The 18,562-nt window shown below is 44.9% G+C and overlaps 1 long non-coding RNA gene across 1 annotated transcript in view; it reads right to left on the bottom strand.

Moving 5' to 3' along the window:
* Window positions 1–377: 377 nt before the first annotated feature.
* LOC124721917 overlaps window positions 378–18,562 on the bottom strand; it is a 172,499-nt gene continuing 154,314 nt past the window's right edge. The window contains exons 2-3 of the long non-coding RNA XR_007006410.1: window positions 17,156–17,442; window positions 378–563 (exon numbers count right to left, since the gene is read on the bottom strand). This is a non-coding gene — a long non-coding RNA (uncharacterized LOC124721917). The remainder of the gene's footprint in view (window positions 564–17,155; window positions 17,443–18,562) is intronic.

Here is an 18,562-nt window from a genome sequence, read left to right as displayed (position 1 = left end):
ATGCCTGTTGTGTATTCAGAATGTATTTATCATAGTTATCTGCTGGGCACAAAATACGGAAGTATCGTCTTATTTATTGTGTCAGGCCCATTGTTTGAACATGACTTAGCCGATAGGCACACAGGGCTACGATTATGACGTACATGAGTGAAATTCAGTCAACCCCACGGGTTTCTAAACCACGACAAGTACAACTTCCATAACTGTCGCATTTCAATGGTACGAAATTTCAAACTTTTCATGGGACACGAAAAGGACGGGATTCTTGTTGACATCCATGAATGTATTAGATGGAAATTTATACGAACGATTGGTAAAACGTTTTAATACAGCACACACATTAGGTGAATCTATGCAATAACTAACTGAAAAAAGTGTCAGTTCTTAGAAACTCAAATATTTATTTCTCTAACAATGAGTAACAAAAGTCAACTTTGCATAATCCATTTTCAAAATTAAAATAGCTCGACTCTTCCTGTGAGCTGCCTTGCTGTGTTGCCGTTAGGTGGATGGCCAAGAAGTCGCTGCGCACAAATCGCCTTTCCCACGTGGCTCCAGCTGCCCTGTGTAAACAAGAGTAAACACGTTTCGTTTATCACAGAGTACAAATGGTTCAAATGGCTCTGAGCACTATGGGACTTAACATCTAAGGCTATCAGTCCCCTAGAACTTAGAACTACTTAAACATAACTAACCCAAGGACATCACACACATCCATGCCCGAGGCAGGATTCGAACCTGCGACCGTAGCAGTCGCGCGGTCCCAGACTGAAGCGCCTAGAACCGCTCGGCCACAGCGGACGGCGCATAGAGTACATTTGCTGCAAAAGTGAAATACTGTACTACAAAAGAAGAAACGCAGAAATATTATTTTCTTCAGTCCAAATGGTAACAAAGCATATAAGCTCGCCAGACAAGATAATAGTCACCCCGTTAACAGAGTGCATTGGTCACTCTGGAGAGCTGTACATAGTATAAGAGTGCTACTAGGCAGCCATGTCAAACGTCACTGCTGATTTAAGTAATGACAGTTAACGTGAGTGTACATGTTAGTCGGTTGTTCATTGTCGGCGCAGACGTGGGAGGCGTGACAGAATGGCTATCGCGTTTGGACGTGCCCGTGACAACACCGTGAATGAAATTGCCCGATTTGTTGGTGTATAAACACGGACTGTGCAATGTGTCGACAGGGAAGAGGGTGCCAATCGCAGCTGGTAGTCGTTTAAAGATCTTAGCTGCTAGAGACCGAAGACGAGTATCAGACATTGTCAGTGATAATCAGTTTCAAACCAGACAGGAATTGCTGCTATTAATGAATGCAGGCCCCTCTGAGCTACTTCCCGAGCGATCATTGCACAGAGAACTGCGTAAAATGGAATTTTGTAGTCAGGTAGCTCGCAGAAACATTTACAACTGCCCGTGTTCGATGTACCAAACAACAATGTGAAAGGACCTTAGGTAACTGACCGGAGGCATGTAGTGTGGGTGCGACGAGTCGCGATTTTGCCTCTTTTCAAATGATGCGAGTTGTCAAGCGTACCAACGGCATTGTGAGGTGTTTAACACGCAGTGTGTGGAGGTTGTAGTTCAGGCCGGAGGTTGTTCTGTGAAGTTTTTGTGCTGTTTCCCGTGCTGTGGCTAGTGTCCGCTCCAACATTTTACTGTGAACATGAAGTAGGATGTTTATTTCAACATTTTCGGTGGACAAAGGCTGCCCTTTCTTCTACATCTTCATGATGAGTATTCTATGGACACTCCTATCATTCAGGGGTGTTCACAGGGCTGCAAGCATACGTTTCTGGCTTAAGGATGTAATGAACCTTACTTCCTCGGAACTTTCGTAGGTTAATCTAAATGTTCGATTCTGTATAAAGTGAGGCCAGACTTGGGTTAATTTTCTTACTTAACTTATATATTTATCATCTGAAGATATCTCTGAAAATATTTGATTACCAAAAACTATTTTTCTGATAATATATTTTTATTATTCATATCGATCCATCTTGTAATATCGATCTTGTACTACGAAAATTACAATAGTAATCATAATTGTCAACTTAAATGATCAAAAGACAAATTTACACTAAATATATTATTTTTATGCTTCAGTTTTCCTGCAAACGAAATTTCTATCTTCATTTATAAGATTTCTAACGTTGCCATCGGTAATGAAATCTATTTTATAAATTAAGAAGAAGTACTATTTTTCATATTGTCAAAATTTGCATACTTTGTTATTAATCATTAAGGATATAAAACGTTCCATAAATAATTATTTTCAGAAAAAATATATAAATTAAATCTGAAAAACAATGTCAATTAAGACAGTCGTGTTAGCACTAATTTGGACTACACTCCTGGAAATTGAAATAAGAACACCGTGAATTCATTGTCCCAGGAAGGGGAAACTTTATTGACACATTCCTGGGGTCAGATACATCACATGATCACACTGACAGAACCACAGGCACATAGACACAGGCAACAGAGCATGCACAATGTCGGCACTAGTACAGTGTATATCCACCTTTCGCAGCAATGCAGGCTGCTATTCTCCCATGGAGACGATCGTAGAGATGCTGGATGTAGTCCTGTGGAACGGCTTGCCATGCCATTTCCACCTGGCGCCTCAGTTGGACCAGCGTTCGTGCTGGACGTGCAGACCGCGTGAGACGACGCTTCATCCAGTCCCAAACATGCTCAATGGGGGACAGATCCGGAGATCTTGCTGGCCAGGGTAGTTGACTTACACCTTCTAGAGCACGTTGGGTGGCACGGGATACATGCGGACGTGCATTGTCCTGTTGGAACAGCAAGTTCCCTTGCCGGTCTAGGAATGGTAGAACGATGGGTTCGATGACGGTTTGGATGTACCGTGCACTATTCAGTGTCCCCTCGACGATCACCAGTGGTGTACGGCCAGTGTAGGAGATCGCTCCCCACACCATGATGCCGGGTGTTGGCCCTGTGTGCCTCGGTCGTATGCAGTCCTGATTGTGGCGCTCACCTGCACGGCGCCAAACACGCATACGACCATCATTGGCACCAAGGCAGAAGCGACTCTCATCGCTGAAGACGACACGTCTCCATTCGTCCCTCCATTCACGCCTGTCGCGACACCACTGGAGGCGGGCTGCACGATGTTGGGGCGTGAGCGGAAGACGGCCTAACGGTGTGCGGGACCGTAGCCCAGCTTCATGGAGACGGTTGCGAATGGTCCTCGCCGATACCCCAGGAGCAACAGTGTCCCTAATTTGCTGGGAAGTGGCGGTGCGGTCCCCTACGGCACTGCGTAGGATCCTACGGTCTTGGCGTGCATCCGTGCGTCGCTGCGGTCCGGTCCCAGGTCGACGGGCACGTGCACCTTCCGCCGACCACTGGCGACAACATCGATGTACTGTGGAGACCTCACGCCCCACGTGTTGAGCAATTCGGCGGTACGTCCACCCGGCCTCCCGCATGCCCACTATACGCCCTCGCTCAAAGTCCGTCAACTGCACATACGGTTCACGTCCACGCTGTCGCGGCATGCTACCAGTGTTAAAGACTGCGATGGAGCTCCGTATGCCACGGCAAACTGGCTGACACTGACGGCGGCGGTGCACAAATGCTGCGCAGCTAGCGCCATTCGACGACCAACACCGCGGTTCCTGGTGTGTCCGCTGTGCCGTGCGTGTGATCATTGCTTGTACAGCCCTCTCGCAGTGTCCGGAGCAAGTATGGTGGGTCTGACACATCGGTGTCAATGTGTTCTTTTTTCCATTTCCAGGAGTGTATATCCTGCTCTAGAAGGTACTGGAAGCTGGGTTCGTAATATACATACAAGTTTTTGGGGCAAACACGTCAGAGTGGGTTTAGCATCTATTGAGTTTGGTACATGTTGATGTCTCATCGATTATGTTCTTTGTATGGTTCAAGCAAGCTGCACAATGTATATTTGAAAAGTGTCAAATATGTTGGGCTAAATTATGTTTCAAGAACACGCAAATAAAAGAAGAAAATGGTTAAAAGCAACATAATGTGCCAGCGAATTGTCATTTGAACGAACCTGGACAAAATCTTTTCAATAGGTTATACAGGAACAAAGGAACCAGTCCTGACACTGAGACCAATTTTGCAAGATAAGTACTATTCATCTGGAAATATGACGCATTTGTTCTTACTATATACTTCAACGTTGTTTAAACTATGAGATAGTTATTACAACGTAATAATTGAGCTTGGTAATATGTTGACTATAAGTAAGGGATTGCATTATAATGAACACTCCTCGAAAGTCACATGGTCATAACCGCAAAGAAAATGTCTGGAACTATTTGGAACAGTGAGTGAAACGTAGCATTCCTTATCCCTGCAGCACAGTAGCTCAACAGTATACAGGGTGGTCAGAAACAGTAAGAAAAGCTTGTAAGGGTGTTGCAAGGTAGGTTGTGCTAAGAAACAACTGTTAACAAAAAAATTTCGATACGCTGCGCCACTTCTGATTTAATTAACACTGAAGCCAGGAAATCAAGTCATTGCTCGTGCAGATTCAAGCAGCCTGTCAAGAGTCGGTGTTAAAAAACGTGTTCTTCGTTTGGTTTCCTCAAACCTAATTAGATAGCGACACAAAAACTGAACTTTGAAATGTAGCAAGTACCGAACTCTCTACCGTCCAAAGGTTTCCCGCATTTTTTTTTTTGTTTTCTTTTATTTTTCTTTATTTTTTATTTTTTTGACTAACCAAAGGAAGAACATGTTTGGCAACACAGCCTCTGGCAGGCTGCTTAGATTTGCGAGTGCAGCGAACTGATTGGTTAATTTGTATACTAATTAAATCGGAAACAGCGCAACGCATCGAATTTTTTTTTAACGATTATTTCTGAGCACAACCTACCCTGCAACGCTCTTACAAGCTTTTCAGACTGTTTCTGACCACCCTGTATAATCAGGTAGGAGAGTCTTCATCTTGATATGGCATTTCTGAGGATACTTCCATACTGATTTCCTTGTCGAATTGAGGCCACTATCAAGACTAGAGGCGGCGTTACTCGGTATTAGTGTGATGTCTCATGTGGATAACTAAATTTTTGGCCACGTGCTTATGAAGAATGACATCCGTGCCAGATATGTGCTGTTATTATAACTTTCATTGTTATGGGAAGCACATGACGTCATAAAATCATAACATGTATGTAGACTGCTGAATATTTTATTCTTAAAATAAAGTGTTGCATGTTAGGGTTTAACATTCTGTTGACAGGAAGGTCATTACAGGAGGAGCGGAAGTTCTCAATGGAGGGGGATAGAAAAGGAACTCCGACGTGTTCTTCTGACGAGAACAATCTGGGAATTTGACCTGAGCGATTCTGGGAAAACACTGCTAACCCAGTCTGATTAACCGGATGGAAGTTTGAGCCGACGTCCATCTGAAAGCTAGTCAAGTGTGTTACCTTTGTACCACCTCCACTGGAATACAAAGTGAACCCGAACTTTACTGACAAACTTTCGATATAAGGGACTCGTTGTCTCCGTTGGCGTAATTGCACTCCGTTTGATTTATTGAACCCATTCATCTTTGAATTGATACTGTACTGAAACAATCTGAAAAACAGGGAAAATGTTGAAGGTATGTACTGCGTGTCTTGTTTAGAAGCAAATGTATTGCATTCACTTACAACACTAGCGGCCGACAGCAGGAATACTTACTTTAATCTTTGCTCTCAAGCTCTCATTCAGTACTGCTCGGCTCTGCTTCGGGTTTCTTTTACTGTACTTTTGGTTACTTTTAATTGTACGTTAACAGTGATATTCAGCAGTACGAATGGGTTTACTGCCTGGGAGTTGGCCAGTATGTACCTCGCGTATGTGTTCACTGAATGAAATGGAAAGACAGCACTACGACGCTATGCCGAACTGTTCGCGCAGCGACAGCAAACAAATCACAGTTCTTTTGTATCTGTACCTATAGCTTGTCATATTACTCAGTGTTTTTGTTGTTTACTTTGGTGATTACTCATTATAGGCTTTTTCAATGTTGTGAAGGTATTTTCACAGGTAACAAAGCAAACTGAGGTATCAAAACGAATAACTCGTAATTACATTAGTACCCTGCAGTCATTCATCGAAGATCACAAGTCCCTTATACCAAAATACACAGAAAAAAATCCCTGAACGACCTCCGAAATTTTTTAGATGGATTTCGGGTTCATTCTGTTTAGAAATATTGGGAGGGCAAGAATGATTAGGTTGACTTACTCATGAGTGAAGTTGTTAAACGTCCATTTTAGTACTACCCTAGATGCTGCGTTTAGAATACTTTAACCATAGTCACTGATTGTAAAACGTTAATGAATATCAAATCACATTCCAACCCCCTTTCCGTTGCACTAACGTGTATGACCCATACAACATGCATATCCAAATTATTCATACAATGTCTTGCACAAAAAATAGCCAAAGCTAAGACTTTACATGTACATACATAATCCTCAAGTCATGGTATGGTACATGGTGGAGAGTACCTAGTACTACTCCTACTTACTTCCTTTCCTGTTCCACTCGCAAACAGAACGTGGGAAAAGCTACTGTCTGCGTATATGTCTCCGCGCCAGCCCTAAATTCTCTTATCTTGTCTTCGTGGATCTCGCACGAAAAGTACGTTGGCGACAGTAGAATCGTTCTCCAGTGAGCTATGTATTGTTATTTCAGCTTTAAAAAAAATTTTAAAAAATAAAAAAAATTGACATGTTCCACATCCACGAGGATCTCCTCAGCACGGATCTATGGAACGAAAAACTAATCTAATCTCTAATCTAATCTTCAAATGCCGGTAGACATTGAAAATGTCGTTGACTGGACATTCATAAAAATAATGGACGCATGTGTGAGTCAGTCACTGATAAAACTGAGTAAAATCTTCTTCCTGAAGGTTCAGATGAGTGGTGAATGAAACACGTGAAGTTAAAAACATTCCAGGTTCTCCTCATATCGTCGTTGAAGAAACAATACCGCGTGGATGCCTTTTCCGATATTTCCTACTTCGGTCAGCTGGCATACCTTCTGTTGGCCACGGGGGTGACTATTTTTCAATTCTTCACTATGAAAATGTAGCTGAAAAGATACCACGTAAGTCAGACAATATAAAAAAAGGTGTAAATTCTGCATTATTACAAAAGAATGAAATACCGAGCAAATGGAGTGCCGGAAGCTCGGTCAAGCTATTCGGTGATAATGCTGTTGCCTATCGCGAGGTAGCAAAGCCAGAAAACAATACTGAAATGTAGACCTGCACAAGATGGACGATTGGTGCAATGGATGGTAGTTGTCAACCGCTCTCCAAAACACATCGCCACTTTCAGTTGCGCACCGATTTCTTTCTCGGAGAAAAGATTGCCTTCTGAAACGGTGTTCTCTTCCATTAACTGAAGCTTTGAGACAAGAGACGTTTTCCAACACGATGATACGCGTAGTATGCATAATACTGTGCTGTGCGCGCTTTTGCATTTACACGCCAATTCGACACAGATACGTGGTATTATTTCTTCAACGACGATGTCGTCTCGGAAAGAAAACGCTCCAGCAGCCACAGCGAATGGAATACTTAGGCGCGTCACATGACTGACGCGTATGACTTTTTTCTCGTTATATACGTAACAGTCGAGCACACTGTTAGCAAGATGTTCAACATGGAAGCATTTGACCATGACCACACAGAAAGTGTCCAACCGATGGGAGACTATCTCCGAGATCGTGTAGGCACTGAGCTTCTCAGGCGCCATCATGTAGATCGTGCCTAGATTCAGAAAAAAACTGACACCGCCATGGTCAACAAAATGTTGATGACAAGGGTCGTGTTCGACTGTCCCAGATCGTATCATAGTATATGAGGGCCAAATTGCAGTAAATCATTCATCATTTCAGTGCTGGCCAACAAAAATCAGTGAGAAGCCATTCCATCCGTAACTATCTCCTTGCTATGGTTTGAGAAGCCATGAGTCCCTATGACCGCTCCACGTCTCAAGGCATATACAGGGCATGTGTGTCGGAACACCCCGAATGCAGACTCCAAGCATGAAAGGAGGTCTACATCTACATATATACTGTGAATATGGTTTGTGGCGGACAGTAGTTGTATACCACTGTCACTTCCCCCCTTTCCTGTTCCAATCGTGAATGATGTACGGCAAAAATGTTTGTTGGAAAAACTACGTGCGAACTCCAATCTCTCTAACTTTGCTTTCTTGGTTCTTTCACAAAATACACGTAAGAGGAAACAACAAATTGGTTGAAGTTTTCTACGAACTTACGCTGTCAGAATTTTGACAGCAAACCGTATCATGATGCACGACGCCGTTTTGGGTAGTGCCTGTCACTGGAGTTGGGTGAGCATCTCGATGACACTTTCATGCTTACTAAACCAACCCATGGCGAATCGCGCTGCTCTTTCGTGAATCTTCTCTATTTCGTATCCGAATCCTATCTGGTAGATCAGTCTGTAATACACTCCTGGAAATTGAAATAAGAACACCGCGAATTCATTGTCCCAGGAAGGGGAAACTTTATTGACACATTCCTGGGGTCAGATACATCACATGATCACACTGACAGAACCACAGGCACATAGACACAGGCAACAGAGCATGCACAATGTCGGCACTAGTACAGTGTATATCCACCTTTCGCAGCAATGCAGGCTGCTATTCTCCCATGGAGACGATCGTAGAGATGCTGGATGTAGTCCTGTGGAACGGCTTGCCATGCCATTTCCACCTGGCGCCTCAGTTGGACCAGCGTTCGTGCTGGACATGCAGACCGCGTGAGACGACGCTTCATCCAGTCCCAAACATGCTCAATGGGGGACAGATCCGGAGATCTTGCTGGCCAGGGTAGTTGACTTACACCTTCTAGAGCACGTTGGGTGGCACGGGATACATGCGGACGTGCATTGTCCTGTTGGAACAGCAAGTTCCCTTGCCGGTCTAGGAATGGTAGAACGATGGGTTCGATGACGGTTTGGATGTACCGTGCACTATTCAGTGTCCCCTCGACGATCACCAGTGGTGTACGGCCAGTGTAGGAGATCGCTCCCCACACCATGATGCCGGGTGTTGGCCCTGTGTGCCTCGGTCGTATGCAGTCCTGATTGTGGCGCTCACCTGCACGGCGCCAAACACGCATACGACCATCATTGGCACCAAGGCAGAAGCGACTCTCATCGCTGAAGACGACACGTCTCCATTCGTCCCTCCATTCACGCCTGTCGCGACACCACTGGAGGCGGGCTGCACGATGTTGGGGCGTGAGCGGAAGACGGCCTAACGGTGTGCGGGACCGTAGCCCAGCTTCATGGAGACGGTTGCGAATGGTCCTCGCCGATACCCCAGGAGCAACAGTGTCCCTAATTTGCTGGGAAGTGGCGGTGCGGTCCCCTACGGCACTGCGTAGGATCCTACGGTCTTGGCGTGCATCCGTGCGTCGCTGCGGTCCGGTCCCAGGTCGACGGGCACGTGCACCTTCCGCCGACCACTGGCGACAACATCGATGTACTGTGGAGACCTCACGCCCCACGTGTTGAGCAATTCGGCGGTACGTCCACCCGGCCTCCCGCATGCCCACTATACGCCCTCGCTCAAAGTCCGTCAACTGCACATACGGTTCACGTCCACGCTGTCGCGGCATGCTACCAGTGTTAAAGACTGCGATGGAGCTCCGTATGCCACGGCAAACTGGCTGACACTGACGGCGGCGGTGCACAAATGCTGCGCAGCTAGCGCCATTCGACGACCAACACCGCGGTTCCTGGTGTGTCCGCTGTGCCGTGCGTGTGATCATTGCTTGTACAGCCCTCTCGCAGTGTCCGGAGCAAGTATGGTGGGTCTGACACACCGGTGTCAATGTGTTCTTTTTTCCATTTCCAGGAGTGTAACATGTTCCACGAAAAGCGCGGTTCCGATTTAGTGTCCCGGTCCATCACATAATTTTAATATGCTGGGAAGTTTCAGTCCATTATCCCGTTTGCTACATAAGACGACGACAATGCGTGTTGGCTAGGTGCAGTGTTGTCTCGTAACAAGCAACCGCTATTTGCGTCAAAGTACTCTTTTTTCTTAATACGCTCAATATGCAAGAATATAATGGGTAAGCTGCGTTAGAATGGTTTGAGAAAAACTCGAAGGAAAGACCTCAAACTTTCTGAGCACATCTGGGTCGCCATCGAAAGAGATATGTAGGCCTTCGATAAGCGATAAACAGGCTGTCAAAAGCATAGTGCAGACACACAAAATCAAAGTAAAATTTTATAGTAGCAGTCGGTAAAAGAAAGCTTTGCGATGGACTGTAGTAACACCAGTAACTACAGGGTGACAATTACTGAACTATATGAAAAAACGTAAATTAGTTACAAGCTACGGCGTGCACACACTTTATTCAACATGTGAACGTCACTACAGATACTCGGATTTAGGTTACGACATATTGGATATGCCTGCCATCATTGGCGATGATGTGGCGCAGACGAACAGCGAAATTCTGCGTGACCCCCTGAAGTGTCGGAACATCGATGCTGTAGATGACCTCCTGAATGTCTGTTTTCAGCTCAGAAATGGTTTTGGGGCTGTTGCTGTACACCTAGTCTTTAATACAGCCCCATCAAAAGGATTCACATGTCCTCTGGGTACCCCAGGGCCTGAATGCGGTCCCCAAACTGCTCCTCCAGGACATAAAACACTCTCTTGTTTCGATGGGGTCGAGCTCCGTCTTGCATGAACCACATCTTGACGAAATCAGGGTCACTTTGGATAATGGGGATGAAATCATCTTCCAGCCCTCACGTACCATTCGGTAGCCACTGTGCCATCAAGGAATATCGCACCGATTATTCCGTGACTGGACATTGCATACCACACAGTCATCCATTGAGGGCGAAGAGACTTCTCGATCGTGAAATGCGGATTTTCAGTTCCCCAAACGCGCCAATTTTGCTTATTGACGAACGCAGCCAAATGAAGGTGGGTTTCGTCAGTGAACCAAACCATACACATGCTCATACTAATTTCCATCATGCCCCGCCAACCGTGCAGTTTGAAGGTCCTAAAGCAAACCGTTCATAAGTTATGACGATGTTATTTCATATACTTCAATAATTGTCACCCTGTGCAAGGCATAATTACAGCAATAATAATAATTCTTATTATTGCTATTGTCAATATTCCAGGTGTTATTTATAATAGATGTTTTGTTGTATATCAAACTTTCTCTCAGATGAAATAGTTTTGTATGTGCAATATGTTTCACTCATTTTCAAGATGCCACTTCCATGGGCCGCAGTGCGGCGAACACATGCTTACGCACATGATGTAAGTCTTACATGTAAGATAGTTTTCTGTCTGGTCTTTCGCTCTTTTATATTCGTTTGTTCCTTCATGTTCCCTAGACTTCAGCTTTTTTTCTATATCTGATTGCAGTTGGGACTTGATAACGGCATTTCTATTGAAGTTTACCAATTATGGTGAAATGTACAGTTCGAGAAACGTAGTTCGACTGCGACAACTTACAAAAGTAAATCAAATGTGAAAGGGAGGCAGTAGCTGACAATGGATTGAAACAGGTCTGTTGCCTAGCCACCACATTATTCAATCTGTACGTTAAACAAGCAGTAAAGGGACTTAAGGAGAAATTTCGAAAATGAATTAAAGTTGGTGGATAAGAAACAAAACTTTTTAAGGAGCTGGTAAGGGTATAGTAATTGTTTCAAACACAGCAGAGTATTTGAAAAATGAGTTGAATAAAGTGGATAATGTCTTGAAAAGAGGGTAACAGATGAGCGTCAAAGTAAGCAATATGATGCTAATGGATGATTGTTGAATTATATCAGGTGATGTTGGCGGAATTAGATTAGGAAATGAGACGCTAAAAGTGCTACATGAATTTTGTAATTTGGGTTGGATAATAAGTGATGATGGTTGAAGTATACAGGATATAAAATGTAATCTGGCAACAGCAAGAAAAGGATTTATGAAAATGAGAAATGTATTAAAGCGAATATAAATTTAAATGTTAGAAACTGTAGAGCCCTTTCTGCAAACTCAGCGCTAGGGCACAGTATTTCAACGGCCAGGTCCAACAGCGGCACAGCTGGGACCTACAATGACGTACAGCCTGAGCTAGTCGTTGACGTACTTACGACGCAGCTATATTTGTCGACTACAGGCCACGAAGCTGCGACCACTGTCTGACTGCCTAATCCCGGGGCTGCCACCACCTCCACATGCCCCAGCCCGAGCCACGAGTTCCAGACAGCCCAGCAACTGCCGCCGCCACTCGCTTTTCGGGAGCCAGCAATTCCGTGTTCATTGCGCAGGTAGTCATGCTAGCCTCGCCTTTCTAGCCTGGCTACCACCCGATTCGTAGCCGACTACCGTCTACTGCCTGCCTGCTCTAGAAGAACTGATCTGCACTCATGTATGATTGTTAATAAGCAGTTTTAACAACAGATTGGTGGTCTACATTGGCTTCACCTCCATCGATCTCCAGCAGAGAACCGATCGCCCACACCTTCCGGAAGTAACAACCCATTACTGATGTCTCATCTGAAGATATTTGTGTGGAGTGTAGCCTTGTATGGAAATGAAACGTGGACGATTAACAGAACAGACGAGAAAATAGGAAAATCTGAAATGTGGTGTTATAGAAGAACGCCAAAGATTAGATGGATAGATTGGATAACTATTCTTCTTCCTTGCCTTCACCAGTGTGTCTACAGGATGGCATCGTCAGATGGATTTTGGCAATGTTAGTGGCAGTTGGTGGCTGGATTCCCTTCCTGGTACCACAACTCCCTCCAGGGCGGAACTTCGTGTAGCCCATCTGTTTGTGTCTAGAGTAAATTTTCAAGTTTCTAAATGTTTGCGTAGCATCTGCCTGAGGTGCAACTCGGGTTCCAGCCCGAAATTCACCTAGTTGGATGTGGGAAAAGATAGGATAGCTAATAGTACAACTATATTCAAAGAAGTGGTTGAGTCAGGCAGCAGTAGCCGACCGAGACAGACGCAGCAACAGGGAAGTAACCGCTTTTGTGTCATTTAAGAGTTCCTAACCAGGAGTGAATTTTATTGTATCATCTGTGTGCTTTAATAGTTTAGTTTCTTGAGTTTCTGTGTGTAAATTTAATATCAACTAGCCACAGTTGTCACGTTTTCGTTTCCGTCGGAAAGTAAACCGATTTTGTGACATATTACAAGTTCTTAATCAGGAGCAAATTATTTAGTTTGACCTGAGTGCTTCGGTAGTTAGGTTTTCGAATATCTGCGTATTACTAGACACAGTTCGTGCCTTTCCGTCAGGGTCTAGAGCAGAGTTGCGCAGCAGGTGCCGATACGCCGTTTATTTGTATAGTTTAGTTTTGCACGGTCTTTAGTATGGACAGCGACTGCGATTGTTGTGTGCGGATGCGAGCCGAGTTGGTGACACTTCGCTCTCAGCTCCAGGCTGTGATGGCTTCGGTTACACGGCTTGATGGTGCAGTGGATGGGCACCACTGTTGCGGGCCGGCCGTGGGCATCCAACGGACGTCCAGCACGTCAAAGTCCTCCGATCGGTCCTCGCCGATGGCCAACCCAATTACTGCTCGCACTGAGGCTGACCCTTCGCCTGTGGTCGAATGGAAGGTCGCCCTGGGGCGAAGCAAGCGGCGAAAGACTTCCCAGGTGCCCGCACGTAAGGCCTCCCCAGTTTGTCTGACAAACAGGTTCCAGGTGCTGTCTGTGGCTGACACTGTCGCTGAGCCAGATGCTGCCGCCTGTCCTGTTTCAGAGGATATACTCAGCCTGCAAGATCCGGGTAATCGCAGAGGGTGGGATTACTGGTAGTTGGGAGCTCCAACATTGGGCGTGTTATGTGGCCCCTTAGGAACTTGGCTGACAAGAAGGGTAAGAAAACCAATGTGCACTCCATGTGCATACCGGGTGGAGGCATTCCAGATGTGGAAAGGGTCCTCCCGGATGCCATGAAGAGCACAGGGTGCAGCCTACTGCAGGTGGTTGCTCACGTCAGTACCAGTGATGTGTGTCACTTTGGATCAGAAGAGATTTTCTCTGGTTTCGAGCGGTTAACAGAAGTGGTAAAGGCTGCCAGTCTTCCTTGCAAGATGAAAGCAGAGCTGACCATTTGCAGCATAGTCGACAGGACCGATTGCGGACGTCTGGTACAGAGCCGGGTGGAGGGTCTGAATCAGAGGCTCAGACGGTTCTGCGACCGTGTAGGCTGCAGATTCCTCGACTTGCGCCAAAGGGTGGTTGGATTTCGGTTTCCGTTGAATAGGTCAGGTGTCCAGTATACGCACGAAGCGGCTACACGGGTAGCAGGGGTTGTGTGACGTGGACTGGACGGTTTTTTAGGTTAGAGGGAAAACACAAGAAGGGCTTCAATCACAAAGGGTGCAGGCTGAACACAGGAAGAACGTAGATTCAGGAACCATTGGTATAACAGTTGTAAATTGTCGTAGCTGTGTTGGGAAAGTACCAGAGCTCCAAGCGCTAATAGAAAGCACTGATGCTCAAATCGTTATAGGCACTGAAAGCTGGCTAAAGCCGGATATAAGCTCAGCCGAAATTTTTGCGAAGAACCTAACGGTATTCCGAAAGGATAGGCTAAACATGGTTGGCGGTGGCGTGTTTGTTGCTGTCAGAAGTAGTTTATCTTGTCGCGAATTTGAAGTAGATTATTCCTGTGAGTTATTATGGGCATAGGTCATTGTTGGCAATCGGAATAAGATAACAATTGGATCCTTTTACCGACCTCCCAATTCAGATTATACAGTTGCTGAAAGGTTCAAAGAAAACTTGAGTTTGATTTCAAACACATACCCGACTCATACGATAATAGTTGGTGGTGACTTTATTTTACCCTCGATATGTTGGCGAAAATACATGTTTAATTCCGGAGGTACGCATAAAATATCATCCGAAATTGTGCTAAACGCATTCTCTGAAAATTATTTCGAGCAGTTAGTTCATGAGCCCACGCGAATAGTTAACGGTTGTGAAAACACACTTGAGCTCTTTGCAATAAATAATCCTGAGTTAATAACGAGCATCAAAACCGATTCATGGATTAGTGAAAACAGAGTTGTCGAAGCGAGATTGAAGAATGTAATCCCCAAATCCTCGACAAATAAGAGAAAAATATACCTATTCAAAAAAGCAGGTAAAAATTCACTTGGCGCCTCCCTAAGAGACAATCTCCACTTATTCCAAATTAATAATATAAGCGTGGACCTGAAGATAGCGCTGCCAAAGCAGAGTTACTAAACAAAGCCTTCCGAAATGCCTTCACAAAAGAAGACGAAGTAAATATTCCAGAATTCGAATCGAGAACAGCTGTCAACATGAGTAACGTAGAAGTAAATATCCTCGGAGTAGTGAAGCAACTTAAATCACTTAATAAAAGCAAGTCTTCTGGTCCAGACTGTATACCAATAAGGTTCCTTTCGGAGTATGCTGATGCATTAGCTCCATACTTAACAATCAAATACAACCGTTGAATCGACGAAAGATCCGTACCCAAAGACTGGAAAGTTGCACAGGTCACACCAATATTCAAGAAAGGTAGTAGGAGTAATCCCCTAAATTACAGGCCCATATCGTTAACGTAGATATGCAGCAGGATTTTAGAACATATATTGTGTTCGAACATTATGAATTACTTCGAAGAAAACGGTCTATTGGCACACAGTCAACATGGGTTTAGAAAAACATCGTTCCTGCGAAACACAACTAGCTCTTTATTCAGATGAAGTGTTGAGTGCTATTCACAAGAGATTTCAGATCGATTCCGTATTTCTGGATTTCCAGAAGGCTTTTCACACTGTACCAAACAAGCGGCTCGTAGTGAAATTGCGTGCTTATGGAATATCGTCTCAGTTATGTGAGTGGATTTGTGATTTACTGTCAAAGACGTCACAGTTCGTAGTAATTGACGGAAAGTCATCGAGTAAAACAGAAGTGATTTCTGGCGTTCACCAAGGTAGTGTTATAGGCCCTTTGCTGTTCCTTATCTACTGTATATAAACGATTTTGGAGACAATCTGAGCAGCCGTCTTAGGTTGTTTGCAGATGACGCTGTCGATCATCGACTAATAAAGTCATCAGAAGATCAAAACAAACTGCAAAACGATTTAGAAAAGATATCTGAATGGTGCGAAAGCGGCAGTTGACCCTATATAACGAAAGGTGTGTGGTCATCCACACGATTGCTAAAAGGAACTCGTTAAACTTCGGTTACACGATAAATCAGTCTAATCTAAAAGCCGTAAATTCAACTAAATACCTAGGTATTATAATTACGAACAACTTAAATTGGAAGGAACACATAGAAAATGTTGTGGGGAAGGCTAACCAAAGACTGTGTTTTATTGGCAGGATACTTAGAAAATGTAACAGACCTACTAAGGAGACTGCCTACACTACGCTTGTCCGTCCTCTTTTAGAATGCTGCTGCGCCGTGTGGGATCCTTACCAGATAGGACTGACGGAGTACATCGAAAAAGTTAAAAGAAAGGCAACACGTTTCGTATTATCATGGAATATGGGAGATAATGTCAGAGAAATGATACAGAATTTGGGCTGGAAATCATTAAAAGAAAGGCGTTTTTCGTTGCGACGGAATCTTCTCACGAAATTCCAATCACCAACTTTCTCCTCCGAATGCGAAAATATTTTGTTGACACCGACCTACATAGTGAGGAACGATCACCACGATAAAGTAAGGGAAATCAGAGCTCGTACGGAAAGATATAGGTGTCCATTCTTTCCGCGCGCTATACGAGATTGGAATAACAGAGAATTGTGAAGGTGGTTCGATGAACCCTCTGCCAGGCACTTGAATGTGATTTGCAGAGTATCCATGTAGATGTAGATGTAAATGGAACACATCCTGCGGCAACAAGTAGTCATCAGTTTGTTCATAGAGGGAAGTCTTGGTGGGGTATGGGGGGGGGGGGGGTAAAATTATAGGAGGAGATCAAAGACTGACTACAGCAAGGAGACTTAAATTGATGTTGGTTGCAGTAGCTGTGCATAGATGAAGAGGCTTGCATAGGATGAACTAGCCTGGAGATATACTTGAAAATAGTGTGCGGACTGAGGGGCTCAACAGAAGAAGGGATGTGCGGACTGACCTGACTAGCGGGGCTGGCCGCCGGTGGCGCCCTCCTCTGTGTCGTCCTCCTCCGACTGCTGGTGCTTCTCCTCCGGCTTGTCGTCGGTATCCGGAGGGAATTCTACAATGGGGCCCCCATTCGCAGCGGCAGCATCCACGGCGGCAGCCTCCGCTGCCATCCGGGCATTTTCACGGCGCAATTCATGCAGCAGTTCGCTGATGTTCTCATTCAGTGAGTGAAGTCGGGACCAAAATTCCATCAGCGTGAGTAGCATATCTACTCGATCTGGATATCTTTCGATGTATCTGTAACAAGCAGACACCACTGACATTTAACCTTAAAATCTGAATGAGCATTTATTAACTAAACTAAGGCGTTTCAATTCAGGCTGTAACTTCATCTAATACTTGTATCTCGTTTTGGACACTTTTAGTTTCATGGTCATCAACAATAATTTGCCGACTAACATAGAACGGACAAACATGAATCAAACACGCAACGTTAAATACGAAGAAAAATCCTGGTTATGTCTCAGGTAAGAAAAATGAAACTTCCTGGGAGATTTAAACTGTCCCCCTCAGATAACAGTGTTTCACAGTTAAAAGCAAGTAAGAGCAGAAATAAAATTTTGTTAAGAACCGACAGAGACACCGCTAAGTGGGGCGCATCTGCCGGCTACGCAACGGTGTAGTAACCGAAAGTCAACATGGGAAGCCGAAAGTACAAACAAGCTGGGAGCTCGTTTCATCAGACTATGCGACAGAGAAGCCAAGAGGAACTGATTCAGCACTTTGACTACAGTGTGGAGCAAATAGAACGCTCCACCTGTAACAAGGCTACTTGTAGTAACTTCACCTAGCGATGTCATAAGAATACCTTTCTGGATGCAAACTTTGCGTAAAGGAACACTCTGTAATCCTGAAGTTAAACACCAGAGCAGCGGAGAGCGCAGTCAGGCTCAGGAAACGAGAGCACAAGCTCATTCTCAGAGTTAGGTCATTCCATCTGCATTACGGATACAGACGGAGCTGTATTAAGTTTCAGGATGCTCTGGTGAATTCAACAAGCGTCTACAACCTGCCGGCGACTTTGAGTCCACTGCTGCAAACCCACAGCCGCCCAGCAATGGAGGCGACTTCTGATCTGCAAGCTGCAATCCTGCAGGGCACAACGGTGAGTGACTTAAGATGCGGGCCGGGCTGATGTTCGGTGGGTGAACGACCGTTCTGGTCGTCTGCAAGCTGTTCAACTGACCCACTGGGCACCTGTGTGATCACTACTGGAGCAGTAGAAGTACCTTATCACCGGCTGCATGCTGGGACTGTCGCTCAGGCTGTCCATGTTTCTGCTGTTTTTTTTTTTTTTTTTTTTTTTTTTACCTACAGGCCATCTCAACAGCCGACCACAGGGGCATGCAGATTCCTG

Source organism: Schistocerca piceifrons, chromosome X (assembly GCF_021461385.2).
Source record: "Schistocerca piceifrons isolate TAMUIC-IGC-003096 chromosome X, iqSchPice1.1, whole genome shotgun sequence".
Taxonomy (NCBI): Eukaryota; Metazoa; Arthropoda; class Insecta; order Orthoptera; family Acrididae; genus Schistocerca; species Schistocerca piceifrons.
This window is presented reverse-complemented; position numbering and strand designations above follow the sequence as displayed.